Below are 24,895 nucleotides of genomic sequence, written 5' to 3' on the forward strand. Positions count from 1 at the left end.
TGAGAGATAGATTGGTGAAATCGGATGTTGGCACATGTAAAATAGATTGTAATTCGAGTTGAGCGGACACCTGGATGTTCGTGTTCGGACGAACGCGACCCGAACTTGACCCCGAACCCGAACCCCATTCAATGGGGACCCAAACTTTTGAGCACTGAAATGTCAGTAAAAATGTCATGGAAAGGGCTAGAGGGCTGCAAATGGCATCAAAATGTGGTTAAGAGCATGGCAAGTGCTCTGCAAACAAATGTGGATAGGGAAATTACTTTAACCCCTTCAGGACACAACCTTATTTCACCTTATGGACCATTTTTTGCAAATCTGACCAGTGTCATTTTATGTGGTGATAACTTTAAAACCCTTTTACTTAGCCAGGCCATTCTGAGTTTTTTCGTCACATATTGTACTTCATGACACTGGTAAAATGGAGTAAAAAAAAAATCATTTTTATTTATAAAAAAATACCAAATTTACCAAAATTTTGGAAAAATTAGCAAATTTCTAACTTTCAATTTCTCTACTTCTACAATCCATATTAACCCCTTAAGGACTCTATTTCACCTTAAGGACTTGGCCATTTTTTGCAAATCTAACCAGTATCACTTTAAGTGCTGATAACTTTAAACGCTTTGACTTACCCAGGCCGTTCTGAGATTGTTTTTTCGTCACATATTGTACTTCATGATACTGCTAAAATTGGGTTGAAAAATTTAATTTCTATTTATAAAAAAATACCAAATTTACCAAAAATTTGTAAAAATTAGCAAATTTCCAAGTTTCAATTTCTCTACTTCTATAATACATAGTAATACCTCCAAAAATAGTTATTAATTTACATTCCCCATATGTCTACTTCATGTTAGGATCATTTTGGGAATGATATTTTATTTTTTGGGGAAGTTACAAGGCTTAGAAGTTTAGAAGCAAATCTTGGAATTTTTCATAAATTTTCAAAAAACAATTTTTTTAGGGACTAGTTCAGGTTTGAAGTCACTTTGTGAGGCTTACATAACAGAAACTACCCAAAAATGACCTCATTTTAGAAATTACACCCCTCAAGGTATTCAAAACAGATTTTACAAACATTGTTAACCCTTTAGGTGCTCCACAAGAGTTATTGGCAAATGGAGATGAAATTTCCGAATTAAATTTGTTTGCCAATTTTTCCATTTTAACCCATTTTTTACACTAACAAAGCAAGGGTTAACAGTCAAACAAGACTGTATCTTTATTGCCCTGACTCTGCCGTTTACAGAAACACCCTATATGTGGTCGTACACTACTGTACGGCCACACAGTAGGTCGTAGAGGGAAAGGTGCGCCATATGGTTTTTGGAAGGCAGATTTTGCTGGACTGGTTTCTTTACACCATGTCCCATTTAAAAACCCCCTGATGCACCCCTAGAGTAGAAACTCCATAAAATTGACCCCATCTAAGAAACTACACCCCTCAAGGTATTCAAAACTGATTTTACGAACTATGTTAACCCTTTAGGTGTTGCACAAGAGTTATTGGCAAATGGGGATGAAATTTGAGAATTTCATTTTTTTGCCAATATTTCAATTTTAACCCATTTTTTCCACTAACAAATCAAAAGTAGAGTTGAGCGAACACCTGGATGTTCGGGTTCGAGAAGTTCGGCCGAACTTCCCGGAAATGTTCGGGTTCGGGATCCGAACCCGACCCGAACTTCGTCCCGAACCCGAACCCCATTGAAGTCAATGGGGACCCGAACTTTTCGGCACTAAAAAGGCTGTAAAACAGCCCAGGAAAGAGCTAGAGGGCTGCAAAAGGCAGCAACATGTAGGTAAATCCCCTGCAAACAAATGTGGATAGGGAAATGAATAAAAATAAAAATAAAATATATAAAAATAAACCAATATCAATTGGAGAGAGGTCCCATAGCAGAGAATCTGGCTTCACGTCAGCAGAGAATCAGTCTTCATGCCATAGCAGAGAATCAGGCTTCACGTCACCCACCACTGTAACAGTCCATTGTCATATATTTAGGCCCCGGCACTTAGGCAGAGGAGAGAGGTCCCGTAACAGAGAAACTGGCTTCATGTCAGCAGAGAATCAGTCTGCATGTCATAGCAGAGAATCAGGCTTCACGTCACCCACCACTGGAACAGGCCACTGTCACATATTTAGGCCCAGGCACCCAGACAGAGGAGAGAGGTCCCATAACAGAGATTCAGGCTTTATGTCAGCAGAGAATCAGTCTTCATTTCATAGCAGAGAATGAGGCTTCACGTCACCCACCACTGGAACAGGCCACTGTCACATATTTAGGCCCAGGCACCCAGGCAGAGGAGAGAGGTCCCATAACAGAGATTCAGGCTTCATGTCAGCAGAGAATCAGTCTTCATGTCATAGCAGAGAATCAGGCTTCACGTCACCCACCACTGGAACAGGCCACTGTCACATATTTAGGCCCAGGCACCCAGACAGAGGAGAGAGGTCCTGTAACAGAGAATCTGGCTTCATGTCAGCACAGAATCAGTCTTCATGTCATAGCAGAGAATAAGGCTTCATGTCACCCACCACTGGAACAGGCCACTGTCACATATTTAGGCCCAGGCACCCAGGCAGAGGAGAGAGGTCCCGTAACAGAGAATCTGCATCGTCTTCCACCCAGTCTTGATCCCTGACCTCCTGTTCAGTCTGCACACTGCAGAAAGACGCAGCAGTTGGCACCTGTGTTTCGTCATCATCAGAGACGTGCTGAGGTGGTATTCCCATGTCCTCATCATCAGGAAACATAAGTGGTTGTGCGTTAGTGCATTCTATCTCTTCCACCCCTGGGGAAGGGCTAGGTGGATGCCCTTGGGAAACCCTGGCAGCAGAGTCTTCAAACAGCATAAGAGACTGCTGCATAACTTGAGGCTCAGACATTTTCCCTGATATGCATGGGGGTGATGTGACAGACTGATGGGCTTGGTTTTCATGCGCCATCTGTGCGCTTTCTGCAGAAGACTGGGTGGGAGATAATGTGAACGTGCTGGATGCACTGTCGGCCACCCAATTGACTAATGCCTGTACCTGCTCAGGCTTTACCATCCTTAGAACGGCATTGGGCCCTACCAAATATCCCTGTAAATTCTGGCGGCTACTGGGACCTGAGGTAGTTGGTACACTAGGACGTGTGGCTGTGGCAAAACGGCCACGTCCTCTCCCAGCACCAGAGGGTCCACTAACACCACCACGACCATGTCCGCGTCCCTTACTAGTTGTTTTCCTCATTGTTACCGTTCACCACAATAAGAAAAATATTATTCGGGCCAATGTATTGAATTAAAATTCAGGCCATTTTTTACAGACACCTAACACTGTCTGGCTATCTATTTAGGTACCGTATTACACTAATACAGGCACACAAGTAATGACAGATTTGGTTGAATATAAATGTGAGGCCTATTTTTTACGCGCTGTGTGACAGATATACCTTTAATCACAGAATTAGACTTGTATCTGCACTGTAGCGTGTGTGTTATGTTTTTCAGAATGACACTATCAGCACTTTCAATCTAAGATATCCTTTTTGGGATAGATTTAAAGTAGGCCTGATATAGCAGAAACTACAAATTTTGAGAATGGCAAATTTGGGAATAGTTTTTCAACCCAGAACAAAAACTGTGCTTTTACGGTCACTACAAATAATTTGACCAGCTAAAACAGTACAGATTTGGTTGAATATAAATGTGAGGCCTATTTTTTACGCGCTGTGTGACAGATATACCTTTAATCACAGAATTAGACTTGTATCTGCACTGTAGCGTGTGTGTTAAGTTTTTCAGAATGAGACTATCAGCACCTTCAATCTAAGATATCCTTTTTGGGATAGATTTAAAGTAGGCCTGATATAGCAGAAACTACTAATTTTGAGAATGGCAAATTTGGGAATAGTTTTTCAACCCAGAACAAAAACTGTGCTTTTACGGTCACTAAATATAACTTGACCAGCTAAAACTGTACTGATTTGGAGGAATAGAAATGTCAGGCCTATTTTTTACGCGCTGTGTGACAGATATACCTTTAATCACAGAATTAGACTTGTATCTGCACGGTAGCGTGTGTGTTAAGTTTTTCAGAATGACACTATCAGCACCTTCAATCTAAGATATACTTTTTGGGATAGATTTAAAGTAGGCCTGATATAGCAGAAACCACTAATTTTGAGAATGGCAAATTTGGGAATAGTTTTTCAACCCAGAACAAAAACTGTGCTTTTACGGTCACTACAAATAATTTGACCAGCTAAAACAGTACAGATTTGTTTGAATATAAATGTGAGGCCTATTTTTTACGCGCTGTGTGACAGATATACCTTTAATCACAGAATTAGACTTGTATCTGCACTGTAGCGTGTGTGTTAAGTTTTTCAGAATGACACTATCAGCACCTTCAATCTAAGATATCCTTTTTGGGATAGATTTAAAGTAGGCCTGATATAGCAGAAACTACTAATTTTGAGAATGGCAAATTTGGGAATAGTTTTTCAACCCAGAACAAAAACTGTGCTTTTACGGTCACTAAATATAACTTGACCAGCTAAAACTGTACTGATTTGGAGGAATAGAAATGTCAGGCCTATTTTTTACGCGCTGTGTGACAGATATACCTTTAATCACAGAATTAGACTTGTATCTGCACGGTAGCGTGTGTGTTAAATTTTTCAGAATGACACTATCAGCACCTTCAATCTAAGATATCCTTTTTGGGATAGATTTAAAGTAGGCCTGATATAGCAGAAACTACTAATTTTGAGAATGGCAAATTTGGGAATAGTTTTTCAACCCAGAACAAAAACTGTGCTTTTACGGTCACTAAATATAACTTGACCAGCTAAAACTGTACTGATTTGGAGGAATAGAAATGTCAGGCCTATTTTTTACGCGCTGTGTGACAGATATACCTTTAATCACAGAATTAGACTTGTATCTGCACTGTAGCGTGTGTGTTAAGTTTTTCAGAATGACACTATCAGCACCTTCAATCTAAGATATCCTTTTTGGGATAGGTTTAAAGTAGGCCTGATATAGCAGAAACTACTAATTTTGAGAATGGCAAATTTGGGAATAGTTTTTCAACCCAGAACAAAAACTGTGCTTTTACGGTCACTACAAATAACTTGACCAGCTAAAACAGTACTGATTTGGAGGAATATAAATGTCAGGGCTATTTTTTAGGCGCTGGGTGACAGGCTCAACTTGCCCCTGATGTAGTATATGGCCAAAAAATAACCACACTATTGATGGTTAAATGCACTTGGGTGACACAGGCTCAGCCTGCACCTGATGTAGTATATGGCCAAAAAATAACCACACTGTTGATGGTTAAATGCACTTGGGTGACACAGTCTCAGCCTGCACCTGATGTAGTATATGGCCAAAAAATAACCACACTGTTGATGGTTAAATGCACTTGGGTGACACAGGCTCAGCCTGCATCTGATGTAGTATATGGCCAAAAAATAACCACACTGTTGATGGTTAAATGCACTTGGGTGACACAGGCTCAGCCTGCAGCTGATGTAGGATATAGCAAAAAATAACCACACTATTGATGGTTAAATGCACTTGGTGGTAGCTTGTGCTGGCGCACCACAAGCCACAAAATGGTCGCCGATCACCCCAGAAAAAAGTGATATAAAAACGCTCTGGGCAGCCTAAAAAAAGTGAGCAATTCAATATCAGCACTTCAATGATCCACAGCTGGAGATCGATCATTGAATTAAGTCTTTTGGAGGAGTTAATCTGCCTAATCTCGCCCTAACGTCGCAGCAGCAATCTCTCCCTATGCTTGAATCAGCAGAGTGACGTGCAGCGCTACGTGACCCAAGCTTATATAGAGGCTGGGTCACATGCTGCACTGGCCAATCACAGCCATGCCAATAGTAGGCAAGGCTATGATGGCCTCTTAGGGCAAGGAGTATGACGCTTGTTGATTGGCTGCTTTGCAGCCTTTCAAAAAGCGCCAAGAAAGCGCCGAACACCGAACCCGAACCCGGACTTTTACGAAAATGTTCGGGTCCGTGTCACCCCAAAATTCGGTACGAACCCGAACTATACAGTTCGGGTTCGCTCATCCCTAATCAAAAGTTAACAGTCAAACAAGACTGTATCTTTATTGCCCTGACTCTGACGTTTACAGAAACACCCCATATGTGGTCGTACACTACTCTACGGCCACACGGCGGGGTGTAGAGGGAAAGGAGCACCGTGTGGGTTTTGGGTGGCTGATTTTTATGGACCGGTTTATTTACACCGTGTCCTATTTCAAGACCCCCTGATGCACCCCTACAGTAGAAACTCCCTAAAAGTGACCCTATCTAAGAAACTACACCTCTCAAGGTATTCAAAACTGATCTCACAAACTATGTTAACCCTTTAGGTGCTCCACAAGTGTTATTGGCAAATGGGGATGAAATTTCAGAATTTCATTTTTTTGCCAATTTTTCTATTTTAACCCATTTTCTCCACTAACAAATCAAGGGTTAACAGTCAAACAAGACTGTATCTTTATTGCCCTGACTCTGACGTTTACAGAAACACCCCATATGTGGTCGTACACTACTCTACGGCCACACGGCGGGGTGTAGAGGGAAAGGAGCACCGTGTGGGTTTTGGGTGGCTGATTTTTATGGACCGGTTTATTTACACCGTGTCCTATTTCAAGACCCCCTGATGCACCCCTACAGTAGAAACTCCCTAAAAGTGACCCTATCTAAGAAACTACACCTCTCAAGGTATTCAAAACTGATCTCACAAACTATGTTAACCCTTTAGGTGCTCCACAAGTGTTATTGGCAAATGGGGATGAAATTTCGGAATTTCATTTTTTTGCCAATTTTTCTATTTTAACCCATTTTCTCCACTAACAAATCAAGGGTTAACAGTCAAACAAGACTGTATCTTTATTGCCCTGACTCTGCCGTTTACAGAAACACCCCATATGTGGTCGTACACTACTGTACGGCCACACGGCGGGGTGTAGAGGGAAAGGAGCGCCGTGTGGGTTTTGGGGGGCTGATTTTTATGGACCGGTTTATTTACACCGTGTCCTATTTCAAGACCCCCTGATGCACCCCTACAGTAGAAACTCCCTAAAAGTGACCCTATCTAAGAAACTACACCCCTCATGGTATTCAAAACTGATCTCACAAACTATGTTAACCATTTAATTGCTCCACAAGAGTTATTGGTAAATGGGGATGAAATTTCACAATTACATTTTTTTGCCAATTTTTCCATTTTAACCCATTTTTTCCACTAACAAATCAAGGGTTAACAGTCAAACAAGACAGTATCTTTATTGCCCTGACTCTGCCGTTTACAGAAACACCCCATATGTGGTCGTACACTACTGTACGGCCACACGGCGGGGTGTAGAGGGAAAGGAGCGCCGTGTGGGTTTTGGGGGGCTGATTTTTATGGACCGGTTTATTTACACCGTGTCCTATTTCAAGACCCCCTGATGCACCCCTACAGTAGAAACTCACTAAAAGTGACCCCATTATGGAAACTACGGGATAAGGTGGCGTTTTTTTTTGGGACTATTTTTAGGGTACATATGTTTTTTGGTTGCCCTATATTACATTTTTGTGAGGTACAGTTACCAAAAATTTAAATTCTGAAATTTCATCTCCATTTGCCATAAACTGTTGAGGCACGCCTAAAGGGTTAATAAAGTTTGTAAAATAAGTTTTGAATACCTTAAGGGGGTCACTTAGATGGGGTCACTTTTAGGGAGTTTCTACTCTAGGGGGGCATCAGGGGGGCTTCTAAAGGGATATGGTGTCAATAATAAAGGCAATCAAAATCTGCCTTTCAGAAACCATGTCGGTCCTTTCCTTTTGCACCTCCCTTTTACTGATACAGCAGTTTACGACCACAAATGTGGCGTTTCTGTAAACTGCAGTATCAGGGTAATAAATATTAAGTTTTTTTGGCTGTTAACCCTTGGTTTTTACTGGAAACTACGGATTGAAATGGAAAAGTGCCAAAAATAGCAGTTTTGGCAACATTTTTTATTTTTTTTGGACCGTGTTAATCTGGGGGGTTGGGTCATGGGGTATTTTTACATAGGAGATTATTACGGACGCGGCGATACCTAATAAGTCTATATTTTTTACAATTATTTAGGTTTTAGACTGTATTATCTTTTTGGATACAATTTTTTTTATTTTTTTGTATCTCTATAGTCTAAGAGTCATTGTTTTTTAGTTTTTTAGCCGATTGTATTAGGTAGGGGCTAATTTTTTGTGGGATGAGGGGATGGTTTTATTGGCACTATTTTGGGGGCTATATGACTTTTTGATCGCTTGCTATTACACTTTTTTTATGTAAGGTGACAAAAAAATTCTTTTTTTGCACCTTTTTTTTTTTTTACCGTGTTAATCTGGGGGGGTTAGGGGTATATTTTCAGAGGAGATTATTGGCGACGCTGCGCTACCTAGTAGGTCTAATTTTAATTTTTTTTAGTTCTACAAAAAAAAAATTTTGGGTCTCTTAAGTCTGAGAACCATAGTTTTTTTGGATAGTCAGTGGCTAAATTGGTGAAGGGGATTATAAATTTAGAACTCCATGGAAGTGTGGTACTCCCTGAATCCCTGAAGCAACCAATATCGCAGAGGCCTGGATGATCGGGGCACGTGTCACAGTAGTGGTGTCCTTTCCTTATCCCCCTCCTGTGACACACTCTGCATTTTTTTGGGGTTCGTCCCTTCTTTCCAGTATGGGGGACCACACCTGGAAAGTGTTGGCCAGGGACGATCCGGGCGCCTCTAATTCCCGAGGTAATCCCTCCTGCTCTTTCCCCGTCAGAAAAGATCAGGGTCTTGAGGACTGCCTCATAGAACTGGAGGAATGTCCCTGTGTTGCCTGCGCTCTGGAACAGTACAAAAGAGTTGTACATGGCAACCTGCACCAAGTAGACCGCAACTTTTTTGTACCATGCCTTGGTTTTGCGCATGGCGTTATATGGCTTGAGGACTTGATCAGAGAGATCAACTCCTCCCATATATCGATTGTAGTCGACGATACAATCGGGCTTGAGGACCGTTGCCGCGGTACCTCGCACAGGGACAGGGGTGATGCCGTTACCATGAATTGTGGACTGTACAAGGACATCCCTCTTGTCCTTATATCTGACCAGCAGCAGGTTTCCACTGGTAAGGGCACGGGTCTCACCCCTGGGGATAGGTACCTGGAGGGGGTAGGCAGGGAGGCCGCGCTGATTTTTCCGCACGGTCCCACAAGCGAACGTGGATATAGCGGCGAGGGACTGGAGCAACAGGATACTTCTTTAAAAGTTATCCACGTATAGGTGGAAACCATTATCTAGCAGTGGGTGCATAAGGTCCCACACAAGTTTCCCGCTAACACCCAGAGTGGGGGGACATTCTGGGGGTTGAATATGGGAATCTCGCCCCTCGTACACACAAAACTTGTAAGTGTACCCAAAGTTTGTACAGCTTCACGCCATACCTCGCCCGCTTTGAGGGAACATACTGGCGGAAAATGAGTCTCTCTTTGTACGCAATGAGAGACTCATCAACTGCGACCTCCCTTCCAGGTACATAGGCCTCCATGAATTTGGCCCCGAAGTGATCGATGACCGGCCTGATTTTGTGCAGGTGGTGATAGGCAGGATCACCTTGGGGGGGGACCTGCTGCATTATGTGCATAATGCAGGCATTTCCGGATGGCCTCAAATCGGGAACGTGTCAAGGCCATACTGTAGAGTGGGGTCTGGTAGAGGACGTCCCCACTCCAGTACAGCCTGACACTAGGCTTTTTGACTAGGCCCATATGCAGCACGAGGCCCCAAAACTTCCTCATCTCGGCTGCACTGACCGGGGTCCAGCCACCGGGCCTAGCCAAAAATGAGCCCGGGTGTTGAGCGACGAACTGTTGGGCGTACAGGTTCGTCTGCTCCACCATCAGATTTCCTAGTTCCTCACTGAAAAAAAGACTGAAAAAGTCGTATTCAGTGAAGCCCACTGTGTAAATCTGGATTCCAGATTCACCAACAATATCAGGAATTGCGGGCTCAAAGTTATCTGGGGTACACCAGACAAGTCCACCTGCAGGGGGCTCAGGTGGGCTGACCTGGTGGGCTGGAAAACTAGTACGAGCCCCAGAACTGCTCGTTCTAGGCTGGGCCACAGGGTCCCTAGCATGGGGGTCCCCTGATTCGCCTGGCGGCGTCTCCGCCGCCTTAGGGGCCCCTCATTGCTTGATGATGAAGAGGATGCGGATGACAACAGGAACGTGGGGTCATCCTCATCCTCACTGGGGCTTTCGGACTCGGAGGCAAGGAGGGCGTATGCCTCCTCGGCTGAGAACGTCCGGCAAGCCATAGGGGAGTGTGTGTCTGCGTGTGTGCGTGCGTGTAAATCTTTATTAGGTGTGTGTGTGTGTGGGGCAAGGGTGTTCACGCACTTACCCTATAGCTATAAAAAATTTATAAATATTATTAATATTTAATAAATATTATTAACAAAAAAAAAGAAAAAAAAAGTGTAAAAAAAAAAAAAAAAAAAAAAAAAAAAAATACAAATGCGCTGTGGGGCGGGGTGGGCGATGCGCTAACAGTGGCCGGACGCAAAGAGTGCCGGCCACAGATAGCGCATGCAAAGAAAAAAGCAAAAAAAGCAAAAAAAAAACAAAAAAAAAACTTGCACCCCCAAAAAGTGTGTGTGTGTGGAAGGGGGGGGCAAGCTGCAGCAGGGGGGGTTCTAGGGTCACACAGCTAACTGCTGTGGACCCCAGACACCCGATCAGGGGGCTCACAGATCAAAAAAGATATATATATTTTTTTACCTAATCTAACCCTAAACTTGCCCTAACTACCCCTGCCTACACCTCTCACTACCTGCCTGCCCCTGCCTCCTAAGGTGCCTGATGGCACCAAAAACTCACAAGTCGGTGGGCAGCACGATCTCCTGCTGCTCTCCCCGCTCCACGGACCGGAATGAGGGAGGAGAGCAGCGGCGGAGATTCAAACTTGCCGCACTCCGCCCACATGCCGCATGGGGACCAATCGCAGGCGATCCTGAGAGGTGACGTGATTGCCACCTCACAGGATCGCAGGACGATGATTGGTGGTGTATAACTTGCCGCACTCCGCCCACATGCCGCATGGGGACCAATCGCAGGCGATCCTGAGAGGTGACGTGATTGCCACCTCACAGGATCGCAGGACGATGATTGGTGGTGTATAATCACACCACTGATAACCGTCCTTTCCGGGTTATCGGGTCATCAAAGACTCGAATAACCCGGAAACGCATAAAACCGCAGGTCTGAATTGACCTGCGGTTTTCTGCGATCGCCGACATCGGGGGGTCACAAGACCCCCCTGGGCTTTGGTACAGAGTGCCTGCCGAATGATTTCGGCAGGCATTTGGTTCCGATCACCACATGCGGCGCTGCGGTGATCAGAAATTCTCAGGACGTACCGGTACCACCTGTGTCCTTAAGTACCAGGACATCAGGGCATACCGGTACGCCCTGTGTCCTGAAGAGGTTAAATAACATAAAATACGTTAAAAAAAAAAATAATAATCTTGATCTAGGAGGACGAGGTCCATATGGAGTAGGAGGTTGAGAAGGCGGTGGATGTGGCGGTATAGGTGGAAGCGACGGTGGAGGAGGAAGTAGCCTACACTGCTTTTTGGTTTTACATTTATTTACATTTTTTTAAATTATGGTACACTCCAAAACCTTGTCAAATATAACCTGTGATAACCCCCTCCAGTCGTGCTAAACACACGTCCAGACAATATACTGGCTGCATGGCAGGCCAGCACCTCCAAGGCGTAAAGGGCAAGCTCAGGCCATGTGCCCAATTTGGAGAACCGGAAGTTGTAGAGGGCAGAACCATCAGTCAGTTCGTGTAGGCGTGTGCAAACATACTGCCCCACCATGTCGCACGTCGCCGTGATGTTCACGATCCAATTGGATATCTGCTCTAACAACTTTCGATGTTCTTTTCTGCGCCTACCATGTTGATCACAGTTAGCGGCGAATCAGGGTTCCACCCCGGAGAGGGAGTGTGAGAAAGAGAGACCACATCCAAGGGAGATCAATGGATGAAATTTAATTGTGATCGAGCGGAAATGTGGGAGAAGCTATTAAAACTGAAGAATTGAAGGAAAGGAGGGGGCGCGCGGAAATTAACCACTCCTGACTCGGGGAGGTAGTGACGATAAATAACAATACAGGACTCTTAAGATGCCCTGTTATTTGAATGATTAATTAAAAATTACAGGGAATGTCACTGCAGTATTTTGGATTAGGAAACATTAGATAGGAGAAGCCCTGCTGCCGCTTTGTTGACTCTAGATAACTTCTGCCTGATCGCACGTCCCTGTGACGTCCACCATCCATTTGGATATCTTCTCTATCAACTTTCGATGTTCTTTTCTGAGCCTACCATGTTGATCATGGTTATCAGCGAGGGAGCGTAAGAAAGAGAGACCACATCCAAGGGAAATAAATGGATGAAATTTAATTTTGATCAACCGGAAATATGGGAAAAGTTATTAAAGCAGAAGGATCGAAGGAAAGGGCCAATTAAAGACGAATTTTAGAAATTTAAGGTCCTGTCACCTATGCAGAGTAGGGGGTTTTCATTGCCAGAAATGGGTTAATGTCACCCACCAATGGAACAGATTACTTTTTAAAATTTAACCTGTATACTAGGTATTACAGTGGTATGTCACACCCAAAGATTGCTGAATTTCACCCTAAAATGTAACAGATAAATTAGTGAAATTTTTTTACCTGTCTTCTAGGTATAGCAGTGGTATAGTACACCCAAAAATTGGTGAATTTCACCCGAAAATATAACAGACCAATTAGTGAAATGACATAAAATAAAATAAAATACGCACAAAAAAAAATAAAAAAAATTGATTTATGAGGTGGAGGTCCATATGGAGTAGGAGTTTGAGGAGGCAGTGGACGTAGCGGTGTAGGTTTAAGCAGCGGTGGAGGAGGACGAGCTAGCCAACACTGGTTTTTGGTTTTAATTTTTGTATTTTATATATTTTTTTTATTAGGGTACACTCCAAAATAGTGTGAAATATCTAAAATACAAGAATGAACAATTGTGCTGTAGTATAATAATGGCTGGTTAAGGCCGGTATACATGTCTATTCTGCAAAAGGTACTGACAAGTCCTGTGAAATCCATGCCTAGTTCATTTTAATGAACGTGAGCATGTCCACATTGGCTGTGGACAGGCGGCTGCGCTTGTCTGTGATGACGCCCCCTGCCATGCTAAACACACGTTCAGATAATACACTGGCTGCAGGGCAGGCCAGCACCTCCAAGGCGTAAAGGGCAAGCTCAGGCCATGTGCCCAATTTGGAGACCCAGAAGTTCAAGGGGGCAGACCCGTCATTCAGTACGTGTAGGCTTGTGCACACATACTGCTCCAACATGTTGCTGAAATGCTGCCTCCTGTTAAGATGTTCCATATCAGCTGGTGGTGCTGGTTGTTGTGGCGTGCTGACAAAGCTTTTCCACATTTCGGCCATGCTAACCCTGCCTTCTGAGGTGCTGGCGGTGCACAGCTGCTTTGGCGACCTCTTCCTCGTCCTCTGCCTTCGCTGTGTGCTTCCACTGTGCCCCCGCTGTCAGGTGGGAATGCCACCAGCAGCGCGTCTACCAGCGTGCGCTTGTACTTGCGCATCTTATGATCACGATCCAGTGAGGGAATTAACGATAATACGTTGTCCTTGTAACACGGATCCAGCAGCGTGGCCACCCAGTAATCAGCACAAGTTAGAATGTGGGCAACTCGGCGGTTATTGCGGAGACACTGCAGCATGTAATCGCTCATGTGTGCCAGGCTGCCCACAGGAAACGAAAAGCTGTCCCCTGTGAGAGGTGTATCGTCTGTGTCCTCTGTATCTCCCCAGCCATGCACTAGTGATGGCCATGAGCTGGTCTGGGTGCCACCCTGCTGTGAACATGGTTCTTCCTCTTCCATCTCCTCCTTCTCATCCTCCACCTCGTCATCCTCCAGAACTGTGCCCTGGCTGGACAATAGTGTACCTGGCGTTTGTGGGTGCAGGAAAACACCCTCGGAGCAACTTGGAAATGACTGGCCCGAAAACCCAATGAAATGATCCCTCTTCCTCCTCTTCCTCCTCCTGTGCCACATCCTCTTCCATCATCGCCAGCAGCGTTTTTTTTAAGAAAGCATAGAAGTGGGTAGGGATGAGCGAACCCGAACTGTATAGTTCGGGTTCGTACCGAATTTTGGGGTGTCCGTAACACGGACCCGAACCCGAACATTTTCGTAAAAGTCTGGGTTCGGGTTCGGTGTTCGGCGCTTTCTTGGCGCTTTTTGAAAGGCTGCAAAGCAGCCAATCAACAAGCGTCATACTACTTGCCCCAAGAGGCCATCACAGCCTTGCCTACTATTGGCATAGCTGTGATTGGCCAGTGCAGCATGTGACCCAGCCTCTATATAAGCTTGGGTCACGTAGCGCTGCTTGTCACTCTGCTGATTCAAGCATATGGAGAGGTTGCTGCTGCGACGTTAGGGCGAGATTAGGCAGATTAACTCCTCCAAAAGACTTAATTCAGTGATCGATTTCCAGCTGTGGATCATTGAAGTGCTGATATTGAATTGCTCACTTTTTTTAGGCTGCCCAGAGCGTTTTTATATCACTTTTTTCTGGGGTGATCGGCAGCCATTTTGTGGCTTGTGGTGCGCCAGCACAAGCTACCACCAAGTGCATTTAACCATCAATAGTGTGCTTATTTTTTGCTATATCCTACATCAGCTGCAGGCTGAGCCTGTGTCACCCAAGTGCATTTAACCATCAACAGTGTGGTTATTTTTTGGCCATATACTACATCAGGTGCAGGCTGAGCCTGTGTCACCCAAGTGCATTTAACCATCAACAGTGTGGTTATTTTTTGGCCATATACTACATCAGGTGCAGGCTGAGCCTGAGTCACCCAAGTGCATTTAACCATCAACAGTGTGGTTATTTTTTGGCCATATACTACATCAGGTGCAGGCTGAGCCTGTGTCACCCAAGTGCATTTAACCATCAATAGTGTGGTTATTTTTTGGCCATATACTACATCAGGGGCAAGTTGAGCCTGTCACCCAGCGCCTAAAAAATAGCCCTGACATTTATATTCCTCCAAATCAGTACTGTTTTAGCTGGTCAAGTTATTTGTAGTGACCGTAAAAGCACAGTTTTTGTTCTGGGTTGAAAAACTATTCCCAAATTTGCCATTCTCAAAATTAGTAGTTTCTGCTATATCAGGCCTACTTTAAATCTATCCCAAAAAGGGTATACTAGATTCAAGGTGCTGATAGTGTCATTCTTAAAAACTTAACACACACGCTACAGTGCAGATACAAGTCTAATTCTGTGATTAAAGGTATACCTGTCACCCAGCGCCTAAAAAATAGCCCTGACATTTATATTCCTCCAAATCAGTACTGTTTTAGCTGGTCAAGTTATTTGTAGTGACCGTAAAAGCACAGTTTTTGTTCTGGGTTGAAAAACTATTCCCAAATTTGCCATTTTCTAAATTAGTCGTTTCTGCTATATCAGGCCTACTTTAAATCTATCCCAAAAAGGGTATATTAGATTCAAGGTGCTGATAGTGTTATTCTGAAAAACTTAACACACACGCTACAGTGCAGATACAAGTCTAATTCTGTGATTAAATGAGGGGGGAGTCGCAGAGAGCGACGAGGAGAAAGCAAAGCTGTTAAATATTTTTTTCTCCAATGTATTCACTGAGGAAAATAAACTGTCAGATGAAATGCTGAATGCTGAAATAAATTCGCCATTAAAAGTGTCCTGTCTGACCCAGGAAGAAGTACAACAGCGACTTAAAAAAATCAAAATAGACAAATCGCCAGGACCGGATGGCATACACCCCCGTATCCTAAGGGAATTAAGTAATGTCATAGCCAGACCCTTATTTCTGATATTTGCGGACTCTGTACTGACAGGGAATGTCCCACAGGATTGGCGCATGGCAAATGTGGTGCCAATATTCAAAAAGGGTCCAAAAACAGAGCCTGGAAACTATAGGCCGGTAAGTTTAACATCTGTTGTGGGTAAACTGTTTGAAGGTTTTCTGAGAGATGCTATGTTAGAGCATCTTATGGGAAATAAGCAAATAACGCCATATCAGCATGGCTTCGTGAGGGATCGGTCATGTCAAACTAATTTAATCAGTTTCTATGAGGAGGTAAGTACTAGACTTGACAGCGGCGAATCAATGGATGTCGTGTATCTGGACTTCTCCAAAGCATTTGACACTGTACCTCATAAAAGGTTAGTATATAAAATGAGAATGCTCGGACTCGGAGAAAACGTCTGTAAGTGGGTAAGTAACTGGCTCAATGATAGAAAACAGAGGGTGGTTATTAACGGTACATACTCAGATTGGGTCACTGTCACTAGTGGAGTACCTCAGGGGTCAGTATTGGGCCCTATTCTCTTCAATATATTTATTAATGATCTTGTAGAAGGCTTGCATAGTAAAATATCAATTTTCGCAGATGACACTAAACTGTGTAAAGTAATTAACACTGAAGAGGACAGTATACTACTACAGAGGGATCTGGATAGATTGGAGGCTTGGGCAGATCAGTGGCAGATGAGGTTTAACACTGAGAAATGTAAAGTTATGCACATGGGAAGGAATAATGCAAGTCACCCGTACATACTAAATGGTAAAACACTCGGTAACACTGACATGGAAAAGGATCTAGGAATTTTAATAAACAGCAAACTAAGCTGCAAAAAACAGTGTCAGGCAGCGGCTGCCAAGGCCAATAAGATAATGGGTTGCATCAAAAGGGGCATAGATGCCCGTGATGAGAACATATTCCTACTACTTTACAAATCACTGGTCAGACCACACATGGAGTACTGTGTACAGTTCTGGGCTCCTGTAAACAAGGCAGACATAGCAGAGCTGGAGAGGGTCCAGAGGAGGGCAACTAAAGTAATAACTGGAATGGGGCAACTACAGTATCCTGAAAGATTATCAAAATTAGGGTTATTCACGTTAGAAAAAAGACGACTGAGGGGAGATCTAATTACTATGTATAAATATATCAGGGGGCAGTACAGAGATCTATCCCATCATCTATTTATCCCCAGGACTGTGACTGTGACGAGGGGACATCCTCTGCGTTTGGAGGAAAGAAGGTTTGTACACAAACATAGAAAAGGGTTCTTTACGGTAAGAGCAGTGAGACTATGGAACTCTCTGCCTGAGGAGGTGGTGATGGTGAGTACAATAAAGGAATTCAAGAGGGGCCTGGATGTATTTCTGGAGTGTAATAATATTACAGGCTATAGCTACTAGAGAGGGGTCGTTGATCCAGGGAGTTATTCTGATTGCCTGATTGGAGTCGGGAAGGAATTTTTTATTCCCCTAAAGTGAGGAAAATTGGCTTCTACCTCACAGGGTTTTTTTGCCTTCCTCTGGATCAACTTGTAGGATGACAGGCCGAACTGGATGGACAAATGTCTTTTTTCGGCCTTATGTACTATGTTACTATGTTACTAAAGGTATACCTGTCATACAGCACCTAAAAAATAGCCCTGACATTTATATTCCTCTAAATCAGTACTGTTTTAGCTGGTCAAATTATTTGTAGTGACCGTAAAAGCACAGTTTTTGTTCTGGGTTGAAAAAGTATTCCCAAATTTGCCATTTTCTAAATTGGTAGTTTCTGCTATATCAGGCCTACTTTAAATCTATCCCAAAAAGGGTATATTAGATTCAAGGTGCTGATAGTGTCATTCTGAAAAACTTAACACACACGCTACAGTGCAGATACAAGTCTAATTCTGTGATTAAAGGTATACCTGTCACCCAGCGCCTAAAAAATAGCCCTGACATTTATATTCCTCCAAATCAGTACTGTTTTAGCTGGTCAAATTATTTGTAGTGACCGTAAAAGCACAGTTTTTGTTCTGGGTTGAAATAGTATTCCTAAATTTGCCATTTTCTAAATTGGTAGTTTCTGCTATATCAGGCCTACTTTAAATCTATCCCAAAAAGGGTATATTAGATTCAAGGTGCTGATAGTGTCATTCTTAAAAACTTAACACACATGCTACAGTGCAGATACAAGTCTAATTCTGTGATTAAAGGTATACCTGTCACACAGCGCCTAAAAAATAGCCCTGACATTTATATGCCTCTAAATCAGTACTGTTTTAGCTGGTCAAATTATTTGTAGTGACCGTAAAAGCACAGTTTTTGTTCTGGGTTGAAAAACTATTCCCAAATTTGCCATTTTCAAAATTGTGGTGAACGGGAACAATGAGGAAAACATCTAGTAAGGGACGCGGACGTGGACATGGTCGTGGTGGTGTTAGTGGACCCTCTGGTGCTGGGAGAGGAAGTGGCCGTTCTGCCACAGCCACACGTCCTAGTGTACCAACTACCTCAGGTCCCTGTAGCCGCCAGAATTTACAGCCATATTTGGTGGGGCCCAATGCCGTTCTAAGGATGGTAAGGCCTGAGCAGGTACAGGCATTAGTCAATTGGGTGGCCGACAGTGCATCCAGCACGTTCACATTATCTCCCACCCAGTCTTCTGCAGAAAGCGCACAGATGGCGCATGAAAACCAAGCCCATCAGTCTGTCACATCACCCCCATGCATATCAGGGAAACTGTCTGAGCCTCAAGTTATGCAGCAGTCTCTTATGCTGTTTGAAGACTCTGCTGCCAGGGTTTCCCAAGGGCATCCACCTAGCCCTTCCCCAGGGGTTGAAGAGATAGAATGCACTAACGCACAACCACTTATGTTTCCTGATGATGAGGACATGGGAATACCACCTCAGCACGTCTCTGATGATGATGAAACACAGGTGCCAACTGCTGCGTCTTTCTGCAGTGTGCAGACTTAACAGGAGGTCAGGGATCAAGACTGGGTGGAAGACGATGCAGGGGACGATGAGGTCCTAGACCCCACATGGAATGAAGGTCGTGCCACTGACTTTCACAGTTCGGAGGAAGAGGCAGTGGTGAGACCGAGCCAACAGCGTAGCAAAAGACAAAGAGGGAGCAGTGGGCAAAATCAGAACACCCGCCGCCAAGAGACTCCGCCTGCTACTGACCTCCGCCATCTGGGACCGAGCACCACAAAATCAGCTTCAAGGAGTTCCCTGGCATGGCACTTCTTCAAACAATGTGCTGACGACAAGACCCGAGTGGTTTGCACGCTGTGCCATCAGAGCCTGAAGCGAGGCATTAACGTTCTGAACCTTAGCACAACCTGCATGACCAGGCACCTGCATGCAAAGCATGAACTGCAGTGGAGTAAACACAATAAAAACAAGGAAGTCACTCAGGCTCCCCCTGCTACATCTTCTGCTGCTGCCGCCTCGGCCTCTTCTGCTGCTGCAGCCTCGGCCTCTTCCTCCGCCTCTGGAGGAACGTTGGCACCTGCCGCCCAGCAAACATGGGATGTACCACCAACACCACCACCTACGTCACCAAGCATCTCAACCATGTCACACGGCAGCGTTCAGCTCTCCAGCTCACAAACATTTGAGAGAAAGCGTAAATTCCCACCTAGCCACCCTCGATCCCTGGCCCTGAATGCCAGCATTTCTAAACTACTGGCCTATGAAATGCTGTCATTTAGGCTGGTGGACACAGACAGCTTCAAACAGCTCATGTCGCTTGCTGTCCCACAGTATGTTGTTCCCAGCCGCCACTACTTCTCCAAGAGAGCCGTGCCTTCCCTGCACAACCAAGTGTCCGATAAAATCAAGTGTGCACTGCGCAACGCCATCTGTGGCAAGGTCCACCTAACCACAGATACGTGGACCAGTAAGCACGGCCAGGGACGCTATATCTCCCTAACTGCACACTGGGTAAATGTAGTGGCGGCTGGGCCCCAGGCGGAGAGCTGTTTGGCGCACGTCCTTCCGCCGCCAAGGATCGCAGGGCAACATTCTTTGCCTCCTGTCTCCTCCTCCTCCTACTCAGCTTCCTCCTCCTCTTCTTCCACCTGCTCATCCAGTCAGCCACACACCTTCACCACCAACTTCAGCACAGCCCGGGGTAAACGTCAGCAGGCCGTTCTGAAACTCATATGTTTGGGGGACAGGCCCCACACCGCACAGGAGTTGTGGCGGGGTATAGAACAACAGACCGACGAGTGGTTGCTGCCGGTGAGCCTCAAGCCCGGCCTGGTGGTGTGCGATAATGGGCGAAATCTCGTTGCAGCTCTGGGACTAGCCGGTTTGACGCACATCCCTTGCCTGGCGCATGTGCTGAATTTGGTGGTGCAGAAGTTCATTCGCAACTACCCCGACATGTCAGAGCTGCTGCATAAAGTGCGGGCCGTCTGTTCGCGCTACCGGCGTTCACACCCTGCCGCTGCTCGCCTGTCTGCGCTACAGCGTAACTTCGGCCTTCCCGCTCACCGCCTCATATGCGACGTGCCCACCAGGTGGAACTCCACCTTGCATATGCTGGACAGACTGTGCGAGCAGCAGGCCATAGTGGAGTTTCAGCTGCAGCACGCACGGGTCAGTCGCAATGCGGATCCGACCCACTTCACCACCAATGACTGGGCCTCCATGCGAGACCTGTGTGCCCTGTTGCGCTGTTTCGAGTACTCCACCAACATGGCCAGTGGCGATGACGCCGTTATCAGCGTTCCAATACCACTTCTATGTCTCCTTGAGAAAACACTTAGGGCGATGATGGAAGAGGAGGTGGCCCAGGAGGAAGAGGAGGAAGAGGGGTCATTTTTAGCACTTTCAGGCCAGTCTCTTCGAAGTGACTCAGAGGGAGGTTTTTTGCAACACCAGAGGCCAGGTACAAATGTGGCCAGACAGGGCCCACTACTGGAGGACGAGGATAAGGAGGAGGTGGAGGAGAATGAGTATGAAGCATGTTCACAGCGGGGTGGCACCCAAAGCAGCTCGGGCCCATCACTGGTGCGTGGCTGGGGGGAAACACAGGACGATGACGATACGCCTCCCACAGAGGACAGCTTGTCCTTACCTCTGGGCAGCCTGGCACACATGACCGACTACATGCTGCAGTGCCTGGGCAACGACAGCAGAGTTGCGCACATTTTAACGTGTGCGGACTACTGGGTTGCCACCCTGCTGGATCCCCGGTACAAAGACAATGTGCCCACCTTACTTCCTACACTGGAGCGTGATAGGAAGATGCGCGAGTACAAGCGCACGTTGGTAGACGCGCTACTGAGAGCATTCCCAAATGTCACAGGGGAACCAGTGGAAGCCCAAGGCGAAGGCAGAGGAGGAGCAAGAGGTCGCCAACGCAGCTGTGTCATGCCCAGCTCCTCTGAGGGCAGGGTTAGCATGGCAGAGATGTGGAAAAGTTTTGTCACCACGCCACAGCTAACTGCACCACCACCTGATACGGAACGTGTTAGCAGGAGGCAACATTTCACTAACATGGTGGAACAGTACCTGTGCACACCCCTCCACGTACTGACTGATGGTTCGGCCCCATTCAACTTCTGGGTCTCCAAATTGTCCACGTGGCCAGAGCTAGCCTTTTATGCCTTGGAGGTGCTGGCCTGCCCGGCGGCCAGCGTTTTGTCTGAACGTGTATTCAGCATGGCAGGGGGCGTCATTACAGACAAACGCAGCCGCCTGTCTACAGCCAATGTGGACAAGCTGACGTTCATAAAAATGAACCAGGCATGGATCCCACAGGACCTGTCCATCCCTTGTGCAGATTAGACATTAACTACCTCCCCTTAACAATATATTATTGTACTCCAGGGCACTTCCTCATTCAATCCTATTTTTATTTTCATTTTACCATTATATTGCGGGGCAACCCAAAGTTGAATGAACCTCTCCTCTGTCTGGGTGCCGGGGCCTAAATATGTGACAGTGGCCTGTTCCAGTGGTGGGTGATGTGAAGCCTGATTCTCTGCTATAACATGAAGACTGATTCTGTGCTGACATGAAGCCAGATTCTCTGTTACGGGACCTCTCTCCTCTGCCTGGGTGCCTGGGCCTAAATATGTGACAGTGGCCTGTTCCAGTGGTGGGTGACGTGAAGCCTGATTCTCTGCTATGACATGAAGACTGATTCTCTGCTGACATGAAGCCTGAATCTCTGTTACGGGACCTCTCTCCTCTGTCTGGGTGCCGGGGCCTAAATGTGTGACAGTGGCCTCTTCCAGTGGTGGGTGACGTGAAGCCTGATTCTCTGCTATGACATGAAGACTGATTCTGTGCTGACATGAAGCCAGATTCTCTGTTACGGGACCTCTCTCCTCTGCCTGGGTGCCTGGGCCTAAATATGTGACAGTGGCCTGTTCCAGTGGTGGGTGACGTGAAGCCTGATTCTCTGCTATGACATGAAGACTGATTCTGTGCTGACATGAAGCCAGATTCTCTGTTACGGGACCTCTCTCCTCTGTCTGGGTGCCAGGGCCTAAATGTGTGACAGTGGCCTCTTCCAGTGGTGGGTGACGTGAAGCCTGATTCTCTGCTATGACATGAAGACTGATTCTGTGCTGACATGAAGCCAGATTCTCTGTTACGGGACCTCTCTCCTCTGTCTGGGTGCCTGGGCCTAAATGTGTTACAGTGGCCTGTTCCAGTGGTGGGTGACGTGAAGCCTGATTCTCTGCTATGACATGAAGACTGATTCTCTGCTGACATGAAGCCTGAATCTCTGTTACGGGACCTCTCTCCTCTGTCTGGGTGCCGGGGCCTAAATGTGTGACAGTGGCCTCTTCCAGTGGTGGGTGACGTGAAGCCTGTTTCTCTGCTATGACATGAATACAGATTCTGCGCTGACATAAGGCCAGATTCTCTGTTACGGGACCGCTCTCCTCTGCCTGGGTGCCTGGGCCTAAATGTGTGACAGTGGCCTGTTCCAGTGGTGGGTGACGTGAAGCCTGATTCTCTGCTATGACATGAAGACAGATTCTGTGCTGACATAAGACCAGATTCTCTGTTACGGGACCTCTCACCTCTGTCTGGGTGCCGGCGCCTAAATATGTGACAGTGGCCTGTTCCAGTGATGGGTGACGTGAAGCCTGATTCTCTGCTATGACATGAAGACTGATTCTGCGCTGACATAAGGCCAGATTCTCTGTTACGGGACCTCTCTCCTCTGTCTGGGTGCCGGGGCCTAAATGTGTGACAGTGGCCTGTTCCAGTGGTGGGTGACGTGAAGCCTGATTCTCTGCTATGACATGAAGACTGATTCTGCGCTGACATAAGGCCAGATTCTCTGTTACGGGACCTCTCTCCTCTGTCTGGGTGCCGGGGCCTAAATGTGTGACAGTGGCCTGTTCCAGTGGTGGGTGACGTGAAGCCTGATTCTCTGCTATGACATGAAGACTGATTCTGTGCTGACATGAAGCCAGATTCTCTGTTACGGGACCTCTCTCCTCTGTCTGGGTGCCAGGGCCAAAATGAGTGACAGTGGCCTCTTCCAGTGGTGGGTGACGTGAAGCCTGATTCTCTGCTATGACATGAAGACTGATTCTCTGCTGACATGAAGCCTGAATCTCTGTTACGGGACCTCTCTCCTCTGTCTGGGTGCCGGGGCCTAAATGTGTGACAGTGGCCTCTTCCAGTGGTGGGTGACGTGAAGCCTGATTCTCTGCTATGACATGAAGACTGATTCTGTGCTGACATGAAGCCAGATTCTCTGTTACGGGACCTCTCTCCTCTGCCTGGGTGCCTGGGCCTAAATATGTGACAGTGGCCTGTTCCAGTGGTGGGTGACGTGAAGCCTGATTCTCTGCTATGACATGAAGACTGATTCTGTGCTGACATGAAGCCAGATTCTCTGTTACGGGACCTCTCTCCTCTGTCTGGGTGCCAGGGCCTAAATGTGTGACAGTGGCCTCTTCCAGTGGTGGGTGACGTGAAGCCTGATTCTCTGCTATGACATGAAGACTGATTCTGTGCTGACATGAAGCCAGATTCTCTGTTACGGGACCTCTCTCCTCTGTCTGGGTGCCAGGGCCAAAATGAGTGACAGTGGCCTCTTCCAGTGGTGGGTGACGTGAAGCCTGATTCTCTGCTATGACATGAAGACTGATTCTGTGCTGACATGAAGCCAGATTCTCTGTTACGGGACCTCTCTCCTCTGTCTGGGTGCCGGGGCCTAAATATGTGACAGTGGCTTGTTCCAGTGGTGGGTGACGTGAAGCCTGATTCTCTGCTATAAAATGAAGACTGATTCTGTGCTGAAATGAAGCCAGATTCTCTGTTACGGGACCTCTCTCCTCTGCCTGGGTGCCTGGGCCTAAATATGTGACAGTGGCCTGTTCCAGTGGTGGGTGACGTGAAGCCTGATTCTCTGCTATGACATGAAGACTGATTCTCTGCTGACATGAAGCCAGATTCTCTGTTACGGGACCTCTCTCCTCTGTCTGGGTGCCGGGGCCTAAATATGTGACAGTGGCCTGTTCCAGTGGTGGGTGACGTGAAGCCTGATTCTCTGCTATGACATGAAGACTGATTCTCTGCTGACATGAAGCCAGTTTCTCTGCTATGGCATGAAGAGACTGATTCTCTGCTGACATGAAGCCAGATTCTCTGCTATGGCATGAAGAGACTGATTCTCTGCTGACGTGAAGCCAGATTCTCTGCTATGGGACCTCTGTCCAATTGATATTGGTTAATTTTTATTTTTTTTATTTTTGTTCTAATTCATTTCCCTATCCACATTTGTTTGCATGGGATTTACCTACATGTTGCTGCCTTTTGCAGCCCTCTAGCTCTTTCCTGGGCTGTTTTACAGCCTTTTTAGTGCCGAAAAGTTCGGGTCCCCATTGACTTCAATGGGGTTCGAGTTCGGTACGAAGTTCGGGTCGTGCACAGACGGCCCACACTTTATGCAGCA

The sequence above is a fragment of the Bufo bufo genome, chromosome 3 (assembly GCF_905171765.1).
Source record: "Bufo bufo chromosome 3, aBufBuf1.1, whole genome shotgun sequence".
In the NCBI taxonomy this organism is placed as follows: Eukaryota; Metazoa; Chordata; class Amphibia; order Anura; family Bufonidae; genus Bufo; species Bufo bufo.